Source organism: Mytilus galloprovincialis, chromosome 4 (genome assembly GCF_965363235.1).
Source record: "Mytilus galloprovincialis chromosome 4, xbMytGall1.hap1.1, whole genome shotgun sequence".
Lineage (NCBI taxonomy): Eukaryota > Metazoa > Mollusca > Bivalvia > Mytilida > Mytilidae > Mytilus > Mytilus galloprovincialis.
The window spans coordinates 32,898,457-32,910,093 of NC_134841.1; positions in this window are offsets into that span (position 1 = coordinate 32,898,457).

An 11,637-nucleotide genomic window follows, 5' to 3' on the forward strand; every position below is an offset into this window, starting at 1 on the left:
CATGTTTAAATTACAACGCTATGCCCAATGATTCTGGAAACAACAGACAGAACTATATCTTCTCTGCAAAAAAAATTTGCTGTTTGCCACATTTTTTGCAAAAAACCAAATAGATGAGAAGTATATAAAAACCCTTCTTGTAAATCGCAACATTTATATCTACGAAAGCCCAGAGAAAAAAAAAATTATATCGTTATCTCAATATATTTATATCGTTAATTCGATATAATTAAATCGTTATCTCGATACATTTATATCGTTATATCAAAATAGTTTCCTGTGAACATAAATTACAAAGAGAAAAGTAGATTATATGGGTTTATGTAAACTAAGCTAGTTATGTTTCAATGGTAGAAAACCATGGGCGTTCTATCTAAAAAAACACTTAAATATCTCGGTTATATATAACACATACCATTTCGAAAAAAATGTAACGATATCGAATTATATATGCAGCACAGATTAACACTTATTTTAAGTATTCTCCTGAACGGATAATACTATTTGTAAATTTGTAAATGTATTTTCCTTGAAGTGTTCTATGTTTGTACGATATGATAGATATAGATTTATTTTTGTTTGTTTGAGTAAGAGTAAAATTTGAAATTATTCAAGTTTTTGTTAATTTACAGTTAGAGGTCATTGTACTTGTTTTGCGAAGTATGGGGAACATTCAACTATTTTATTCTATATTATTATCTAGAGATAAATACTTTTCTGCGAATGATGCATTGCAGTTCATGATTTAACTATAAAACTTTACACATGCATTTTCTAAGACATCATTTAAATATAACAACTGCAAACTTAAATCTTGTATCGAAATGTATATAACCTATTTGAAGGCCCATCAATCTTAGTCACTATAAATTCAAGGTAAACGTATACATGTTATGTTTAACGCATTCTTAGTCCAGAAGTCTACATTTCGGTAGTAAGTGTTACCCTTAAAATGACCTTTACGTTTTCATGCGTTTTATCTTCTACAGCATGACGCACGGTCCCGTATCGTAGTATAAATTCTGCGAAGGCATAGAAGAGTCACTATATATATAAGGATTAGAACATGATCAAATTTGTACAGTATGATAAATTATTTACAGATTATTTGTTACAACATCAGTTCATTATTTTTTTATGTATATTGCGTAATCTGGCTGCAATGATTGATTTTCAACGATTTATCTTTTAAGTTGCGTTTTTTCTATAAGACAAGTGACTATGATTTAAAACAACAATAACCTAGTTGAAGTTTATAAGAACGGTTTCTGTTTTATGTAACTGTCATAGTTCATGTGGTGCCTTCGTTCTCTTGTCAAGTGCTTTAAATTAATGGAATCTGTGTATATATACAAGTTTAATAACCATAGAAATTGATTGTTTTTATTTTGTATAATTCACAATGATTACTTTAATTTTAAATGAATTGGTTTATTTCCATTAAAGTTATTAAACACATATGAAAGATGCCTTCTATGGTCGGGTTGTCTCTTTGGCACATTCCCCATTTCCATTCTCAATTTTATTAATATAACATTATGAATACGGGAGATGTTTCACATTGGTAAACATTAATGATACCATTACCCAGAGTGCACAAAGAAACAAAAGGCCCCGAGAGTTCAACATACTGTTTTTGACAATACATAAGTGTTTAAACAATATGTCAATCTTAAGATAGGCTCATGTTTAAAAAAGAATATGCATATTAGATTAAACAAATTCTGTAACAAAGATCATATGCTAGTTGCAAACTGAAAACGGAAGAAGCATATAATACTAATCAGGACCGTTTTAAAATTTTCTTATCGCTTGTTCAACCCTTCCGTCCGTCCGTCTGTGTGTCTCTCACAAACTATTTTACGGATAATAACTTTAGTATTATTTGCTTGAATTGACTGAAACTTATACAGATTAAATATAAAGGAAAGGAGAAGTCATAGAGCAGCCAACAGCCGAAGGCCACCAATAGGTCTTCAATGTAGCGAAAAATTCCCACACCCGTTTTTATTTTAAGATTGGTAGACATTTTGAATTATAACAATTTTGTGGAGAAAATTAGCATTAATAGTTTATCTATACCCCTCCAAGCCTTCTAGTATTCTATAGTTTTCTAGTATTTTAACCCTTGAAATGAATCCCAAAATGTAATTTTAGTAGATTTCTATTCATGAGCATCAGAAAAAAGTTAGACTTTTACTTGTAATTAGATATGCAACATTTAACGACATTGACCGTTTAAGTCCAAACAATGGTCCGCCATCTTCTGTCCCCGAGCATTCAGTTTTTTATATCATGCTATTACCTTTTAAATTTTGTAGTTATACCTTTGATATGACCTGTATATAAATATAATGATTAGTGCATTTAACATTACAAAAGAAAGGTGAAAAACTAAGACGTTCGGTATTTTAACTAACGAAACATTTTCTTTCTAGTAAAAATTACATGTTTGAGTAGTTCCCTTCAAAATTATTTTTCCTTGCCAATTTATTGATTACGTAATGTTAAAATGCAGAACAAAGATCCATTAATTGTTTAATAATATAAAACTTTGTCGTTCTTTAAAGGTATTAGCTGTCAAAATAATATACACCAATTTGACTCAAATTCTCACAATTGATTTTTTACATACTAAAACGTATATCCAAATTGCAAAAAGTTCAAAACAAATAATTGATTGCATTGACTCGATGATATATATCAACATTTCGTGTGAATTTTCGTCAAGATGTCTTCTAATTAATCATCGACTTGACCTTCAAAGCCGTCGACGGTCATATAATCTGATATGAACATAGATATAGATATAAGCAGATAGCGACCACATGCAATGGATTTTCTAGGTTTGTTTTATTTCATATTTTAGGCTAATAAGTATGGACTTCATCGTTATTACCTGTATAACAATGATTGTTTGTGGATCGAAAAAGTCAACCAAATCATTCATCATACTTTCACTTCCAATGTTGACATCCTTTTTCCATTTAACAGCTTAGCAGATGCGTAACCAATCTCGAGTAAAGGGTTTGATTGAAGGTCACATGCATACGGATGGAATGAGGTCGAATTATTAACTTGCAAGTAAATAATTCATCAGCGGTGTTACTAGCTAATTTTGACAAAATGATCAAAATTGCTGCTGAAAGCGAACTATTATTCCACTGTATATATACATATATAAACGCCTAAAAAAGTGTACACAACAACACCAAATGCAAAAAAAGGTAATTATAAATGTAATTATTTATAAATATTTCGGATAACAGATATCCTTCCTCAGTCAGATTCTGATGTTAAATGAATCATCTTTAAGTCTTTTTAGATTAAACTATTACAATCTTGAAATTTATACTAAAAAAAGTCAAACCAGACATCAGTTAAGACGCTTGTACCATTCTAAAAATTTGTTAAACATGACATAGGTTATATGGCTTATTACAACTGGAAGTTCAAATATATGCAATTATGTGCGATATGAACTAGCACAATTCTAAAACTTTAACGGGAACGACAATTATGGTACAAGAATGATTACGTCAATAAAATTACAAAATGTTTAACAAATTTTTAGAATGGTACAAGCGTCTTAACTGATGTTCGGTTTGACTTTTTCATTGTATATATTTCAAGATTGTAATAGTATAATCTAAGAAGACTTAAAGATGATTCATTTAACATCAGAATCTGACTGAGGAAGGATATCTGTTATTCGAAATATTTATAAATAATTACATTTATAGTTTGGTGTTGTTGTGTACACTTTTTTTTAGGCGTTTATTATAATTTATTTATTGTGTACATGCATCGTTACTCGTAACGATCCAGCGCCCTCGTGGGGTAAATCGTTGACTACTATTCAGACGTTTTATATACATATATATATAATATATATATAACTTTCATTAATAACTTAACAAAAACAAATCCCATTTTAGTTTTTATCATATCTCGTAAAGCTGGCATTCCTTTAGCTATATAACATATTGTTAAACAATCTGAATACAATATTTCCTGTATAGGTTAGATAATACTTGATCATGTTCATTGGACGTTAAGCGCTAAGGCGAAGCCGGATGGTTAAAATGTTCAATAAAACACGATCGAGTATTGTATGACAACTAGATATTTTAGTACTTGATTAATTACATTTTCGAGTGGTGATACAAATTTTATACTGTCTAATTGTAATCGATCAAATCCGAGCATAATTTCACATTAAAGTGTTTTTACAAGACACCTGCATGTTCGTTTATAGTTTATTTTATTGATAAATGGAAAATGTCGCTTTCTTTGAAGGTAAATGCATCAGTTTTCAAATATTCCTTTTAAACGCATTCATTACTCGAACTCTTGATTTTGGTAAGGGAAAACATAACCAACACATACACTGTTGTCCTAGCAAACAATACCTGTATTTGATAAAGAAATAAGGTATTGCCAGTTCACTTGGAGATCCTACAGATACCTTACACTTTTCACAGAGTTAATTATTACTATTGTTAAATCTATTGTGTGTTTCATTGTTACTCCAACAGGAGAAGAACATCTGCATCTTCAACTACCAACGTTATAAGTGGTCATTATCTAAACAAGAGTATATTGGTTAATTTACCAGTTGTACGAAGTCTCTTTTCTATATCCTTATATCTTCTAGTATCGTGTCCACAATCAAACTTTTCTTTAGAATATATAAATATAAGAAGATGTGGTATGAGTGCCAATGAGACAATTCTCCATCCAAGTCACAATTTGTAAAAGTAAACCATTATGTTGGTTCAGCGATAATCACAATGATTCTAGTAAAAAAAAAACCAGATTGGGTCAAGTAAATGCAGTTGTTCTTTTATAATTCAATATTGATAAACAAATTGTATTTTCTTTACACACGTATTTCTTATTCTAATCTGAAAGGTTAAGTCCTCTTCCAGGTAAATGACGTTAAAGTTAAAATCTCAAAAATACACAACTCCAAGGAAAATTTAAAACAGAAAATCCCAAATCAAATGGCAAAAACAAAAGCTCAAACACATCAAACGAAAGGGTAACAACTGTCATATTCCTTTGAATTGATAAAGGCAGTTTTCTTATGTAGAAAATGTTGGATTAAACCTGTTTTATAACAATCTGAATACAATATATCGGATATGTTCCTAACGTCGTAACTACAATCCCCTTCCCTTTCATAAATGTGACCTATCGAATTAGACTATTTACCGGATTTGTTATCTTATAAGCAACACGACGGGTGCAACATGTGGATCAGGATCTGCTTACCCTTCCGGAGCACCTGAGATCACCCCTAGTTTTTGGTTGGGTTCGTGTTATTTATTCTTTAGTTTTCTATGTTGTGTCATGTGTACTATTGTTTGTCTGTTTGTCCTTTTCATTTTTAGCCATGACGTTGTCGATTTGTGAGTTTGGCTGTCCCTATGGTATCTTTCGTCCCTCTTTTATAGCTAGCTGAACCTCTCACTTTTTTGAAAGCCAATGACATGGAATCTACTCGAATTGCAATCGTAGAATTTACACCAAACGATTACATTTAAAGTGCATAGAAATATATGAAAGAAGAGATTTAGCTTCAGACAGTTTAAAAGAGTTTCTTGAACTGTGGATGTTTTATGTTTTGTTTTGCTTTGTTTTGATGTCTCATTATTATTATTCGTTCATTGACAACCAAAACATTTGTTTTATCGTTTCTTTTTAAATTTTCATTCGTTCATTATAGGATTGAAATACATTAAGTTTTTGTTTACACTATTTGTTTCGTTGCTACACGAAACCTATAAAAGGACAAGGTAGCCGATATTGCTGTGTGGGCAAACTAGTTAACGTAGAATAATAAACATTATTTTTCGACAACACAAATACTAAGGGGAAGCTACTAATTACTAAGTACTATCAAAGTCAGATTAGTTTTGTATATTATGTAGCATTATTATTGATTGTTTTATTTAGAATCAAAACATATTCTCTCTCTATTTTGTTTCTGGTTATTTTCTCAATTTTCACTGTTCTATGTATTGCAACATATTATATTTTCCTTTCACTCTGTACACGCTGACATTAAAGTGAAAGAAATATATCATGAAATAGCAAATATTTTTTCGATACACTAAGAAAGCTAGAATACTGATTAAGAACTTATTAATAAAAGAGGGACGGAAGATACCAGAGGGACAGTCAAACTCATAAATCGAAAATAAACTGACAACGCCATGGCTAAAAATGAAAAGGACAAACAGACAAACAATAGTACACATGACAAAAGATAGAAAACTAAAGAATAAACAACACAAACCCCACCAAAAAACTACAGTTATCTCAGGTGCTCCGGAAGGGTAAGCAGTAATAACTTTCAACGGTAAATTTTATAACTAAAAGGTTATAAGAACTAACTTACTCAAAATATTCATTTGCCAGTCTGTTATGTCAATGGCTTTTGAAACTAATTTAAGGATATGATTATGATTATGATTGCATGATGGTCAAGAATATGCATAGCTAGCAATGATTACACATGTAGACATACCCGATCTTACTCCGTTTGACAAATTATTGATTAAAGACCATGTCTGTTTATAAATGGACTTATATTGTTTTAACTGACGAGAATGTTTTAGAAACCAGCATATCTTAAGTGTAAACAAATATCAGATATTGCAATATAACCATAAATGATGCAAACGGATAGAATATACAACTTACACATCTTACGTTAAATGATAAACACGAATTGAAAAAAAAACGTACACAGCTGGTAACGATAAATGACCTCCAAGTGTAGTTGTAAACAACTTCCAAAGGTAACGATAAACTACCTAGAAGGTTAGTTATAAAAAAAACTTACGAAGGTAACGATAAATGACCTTCAATGGAAGTTATAAAAAAAACCAATTTACAACGGTAACGATAAATGACCTTCAATGGTAGTAAAAACAATTTACAAGGTAACGATAAACGACCTAGAAGGTTAGTTATAAAAAAAAACTTACGAAGGTAACGATAAATGACCTTCAATGGAAGTTATAAAAAAACAATTTACAAAGGTAACGATAAATGACCTTCAATGGTAGTAAAAACAATTTACAAAGGTAACGGTAAATGATCTTCAATGGAAGTAAAAACAATTTACAAAGGTAACGATAAATGACCTTAAATGGTAGTAAAAGCATTTTACAAGGTAACTATAAATGACCTTCAATTGTAGTAAAAAACAATTTACAAAAGTAACGATAAACGACCTTCAATGGTAGTAAAAAACATTTTACAAAGGCAACGATTAATGACCTTCAATTAATGGTAGTAAAAAAAAAAACAATTTACAAAGGTAACGATAAATGACCTTCAATGTTAGTAAAAACAATTTACAAAGGTAACGAGAAACGACCTTAAATGGTAGTAAAAAACAATTTACAAAGGTAACGATAAATGACCTTCAATGGTAGTAAAAACAATTTACAAAGGTAACGAGAAACGACCTTAAATGGTAGTAAAAAACAATTTACAAAGGTAACGATAAATGACCTTCAATGTTAGTAAAAACAATTTACAAAGGTAACGAGAAACGACCTTAAATGGTAGTAAAACAATTTACAAAGATAACGATAAATGACCTTCAATGGTAGTAAAAACAATTTACAAAGGTAACGAGAAACGACCTTAAATGGTAGTAAAAACAATGTACAAAGGTAACGATAAATGACCTTCAATGGTAGTAAAAAAACAATTTACAAAGGTAACGATAAACGACCTTCAATTGTAGTAATAAATAACGTACATAGGTTACGATAAATGATCTTCAATGGATGCATTAAACAACTTCCAAAGGTAACGATAAATGACCTTCAATGGAAGTTAAAAACAACTTCCAAAGGTAAGGATAAATGACCTTCATTGGAAGTAATAAACAACTAACAAAGGTAACGATAAATGACCTTCAATTGTAGTAATAAATAACTTACAAAGGTAACGATAAACAATTAACAGCATTAGTAATTAAAAAAATACAAAAATAACGATAAATAATCAAAAGCAATAGTAATTAAAAAAGTACAAAGGTAACGATAAATAATTAAAAATAGTAGTAATAAAAAAAATACAAAGGTAACAACAAATGATTATCAAATCAGTAATTACCAACTTACAAAGGTAACGATAAATGATTAGAGTCATATGAAACTTGAAATTGAAAATAAAAAATGTGGAACATGTTTCAAATACTTTTTATACTATAAAAAAAGTGAATGTGATTTTATTAAAGAAAATCCTTTATATTATTAAAATCCTCATAAATGTACCGATATTGAATTATTTACTTTCAAGACACTAATTCGATGAGATTTTCCTGTCTTCAGTGACCTTACTTCCTTATAACTGCGGCCACCGCACAGCGCAAGTGCGAGGGGAAATATCGAATGTAAACACACGTACGTGCTTAAATTTAATACCACAAATCATTTAACAACTGTTAAGAAAATAGTTTATAAACAAATAGGAACACACGGAAAATAAAAAGAACAAATGGCTCTTTCTAATCACTTATCTGTCAGTTTTTCACATGCCCTGTTTTTATCGTTTGTCAATGTCACGATCCTGTAAACTTCGGTAAAAAACTCGACTGTGATCAACAACTACTGAATGAAATATTAATTGCTTATCATACGTTTAATATGGATGTGTAATAAATGTATAAAAAAGAAGTAAATGCAAAACTTAACTCAAAATTCAACGATACATGATAACATAAAAAGTAAAATAAAACTCACAATGAAAACCAGGCGAAGCTACCAAGAAGATATTAGAACTCATAATACAAAGAGAAAATGGCAATCCGTGACAAAAACAAAAACAAAAGACGACAAAAGGCAAACGACTCAACACAAAAAAATACATAAAAAACGACTGACTAGACAGCACAACATGACCAAAAACTATGAGTGATTTCAGGAGCTAGCGAAAGGATAAAAGGGATAACGATAGATTATTAACAAGGATAGCGATAAACAACTTACAAAGATGGAAATGAGTGATCAACAAAATAGTAATAAACAACTTTATATGGTACCGATAAATTGTTAACAAGTTTATGATAATAATGAACAAATTATAAAGATGTTAACAAGGGTAATTCTGAAAAAAGTAGCAAAAAAAAAAGTATGAAAAAAAAATAAAATAATGAACAACAAGAAATACAACAAAAGGAGCTAAACGAACATTCTCAAATACCCAAGATTGACCAATGTGCTTCGGAAACGTCAACAACTACTTCATATATCATACTCATTTATTAGGTGGGTTGACCAATATCATCGTCATACCCTTATACATCGCCTTTATACAAAATCCAATCGGTGTATGTAAATTATCTAACACTCAAACATGACCAAATGTTAAGGTTTCAAATACAAATTAAAGGTTTTCCAGGACAAAAGATACAGAAGACTTTGAAAAAGTTAAAATTGAATGAAAAAGCAACACGACCTTTTTTATAACTAAATGTTGCTCATTCAATTACAATCTGGTGTTAAGTTAAATTTGGTAATTTTACAATCGAAGAAACGATGGTGTTGTGGTTTCAACATATCCTGACACAGATATTCCATAACGGTAAACCCAATCATGACAGCGTTAGTTTAACTTTCGAAGAAGTTACTTCAACTCTACACCTCCTCACACATACTCCACAACTCTAAACCAAATCATGACAGCATACGTACAATTTTCGAAGTAATGACTTCAACTCTACCACTCAAAATCCTTGGTGTAATAGCCTCCATGAAAGATATTGTCAACACAAACATGACAGTAAACAAAAACGCTTCAATATTGTATTAGAGAGATATTTTCTCAAAATACAGGCGGTGTTACAAAAAATTGCTGCAAAGAAATAGAAAGAAAATGTCACAATTGGAAATTAAAATCATCTTCTTTTGTCGAACATTGTAGTTCTAAATAAAGGCAATAGTAGTATACCGCTGTTAAAGTCATAAATCGATTGAGAGAAAAAAACGGATTACAACTAAACACATCAGCTATAAGAGGAAAACAACCAACGAGTCAACAGAACACTGAAGTGTAACAAAAAACAAACGACTATGCAAACTACTTTGTGATTCTCAACGTTAGTAAAAATATGCGATAGACGTGCCCTAGCTTGTTTCAAGTTGAAGTGATCAAAGTCGACAAACTTTTAATTATTAAATGAAATGACATCACCCCATGTAGCGGAAAAGTGTAGTTAAAGGAGAATTAAAGACTCTTGATTTTTCTTCAGAATATTATGTCTGGAGTATGTCAAATAAGAATATAGTTACTTATTCATACAGAAGATGGATCGGACGCAGTTGATTTTTATATGAATGTCAGAAACACGTCATCAAATAGTAAATATTTCTTGAAAATCAAGCGTAGTGATAATTTCAACTTCAATGATTTCTTTATCCTTCATAACAGCAAGATAAGTGTATCTGAGTATAGTTTTCTATTTTAAGAAAAAGTTGGAATTATTCTTTTAAATGGTCTTCATCTTTTTGTCTTTGAGTGTATAATCAGTAATACTATTATAACAAACAGAAAAGTGAAATGTTTTATACCGGTCATTGGAGAGAGCACTCTTACCGATCTTTTTAATGTCTAAGTATCTACAGCTTATTATTTCCAACATTATAGGAAGATGTTTCACAATATCTCAGAAGCGTTTTGGTTGTTGGTATATATTAGATTTGCATTGTCTAACGCCTTCTTTAAACAGTTTCTATTATCATCAGTCCAGTGGAGGGTTAATTCATTGGGAATACTACCAGATTTTTTTTTACAGTACAATTTTGCATGCAGCTTTGTCTGATCTGACAACAATATATAGATTGTGAAGGTAGGACAAATGCTTTACTATTTGATCCTCAATGCATTCAACTACGTGCGTTAATAAGCCTTTTGTAGAAATGTGTCGTGCGTAAAACAAAATATCGGAGATATAAAACATCATTAACCTGGTATCGTTAATGCTTTATTTGACAAAATATTGATCTTTGATCATAGATGTAACGCGTATGCTCAAATGAAGACAACAGTAGTATACCGATATTTAAAGCTATAAATCGAATGAGAGAAAACAAATCTGGGCTACAAACTAAAACCGAGGAAACACATCAACTTTACTAGGGAAAAAAACGGAACAACAGAACCATTGACGTGCAACAAAAGCAAACGCCAACATACAAAGAAACGAACTATTTGATAACAACTTCCATATTTCTGACTTGGAACAACATATTTAAGAAAAACATACTGGGTTAAAACTGGTTTTATGGCTAGTCAAACATCCCACTCACTAGTATATGGCAATGTTATAATATATCGTTTAAATGACAAAACTAAGTGACAGAAATTCACAATCAAACACAAAAATACTCAAAGGAGAGAAACGCCCAAATAAAGATCTGTATCAACGACCTTACAGCCTTTATCCCACTCATAAAGAATATATACGCCCTCTTTATCACACGTTCTGTTCAATTTCCGGCATCACTCTCGACATAATCCATTGTCCTTCATTTTGGTTTAAATGGTATAGGCTGTCTACAGGGCATTTTGTTTTTCTTTGTCGACATAGGTTTTTTTAATAGTTATAAG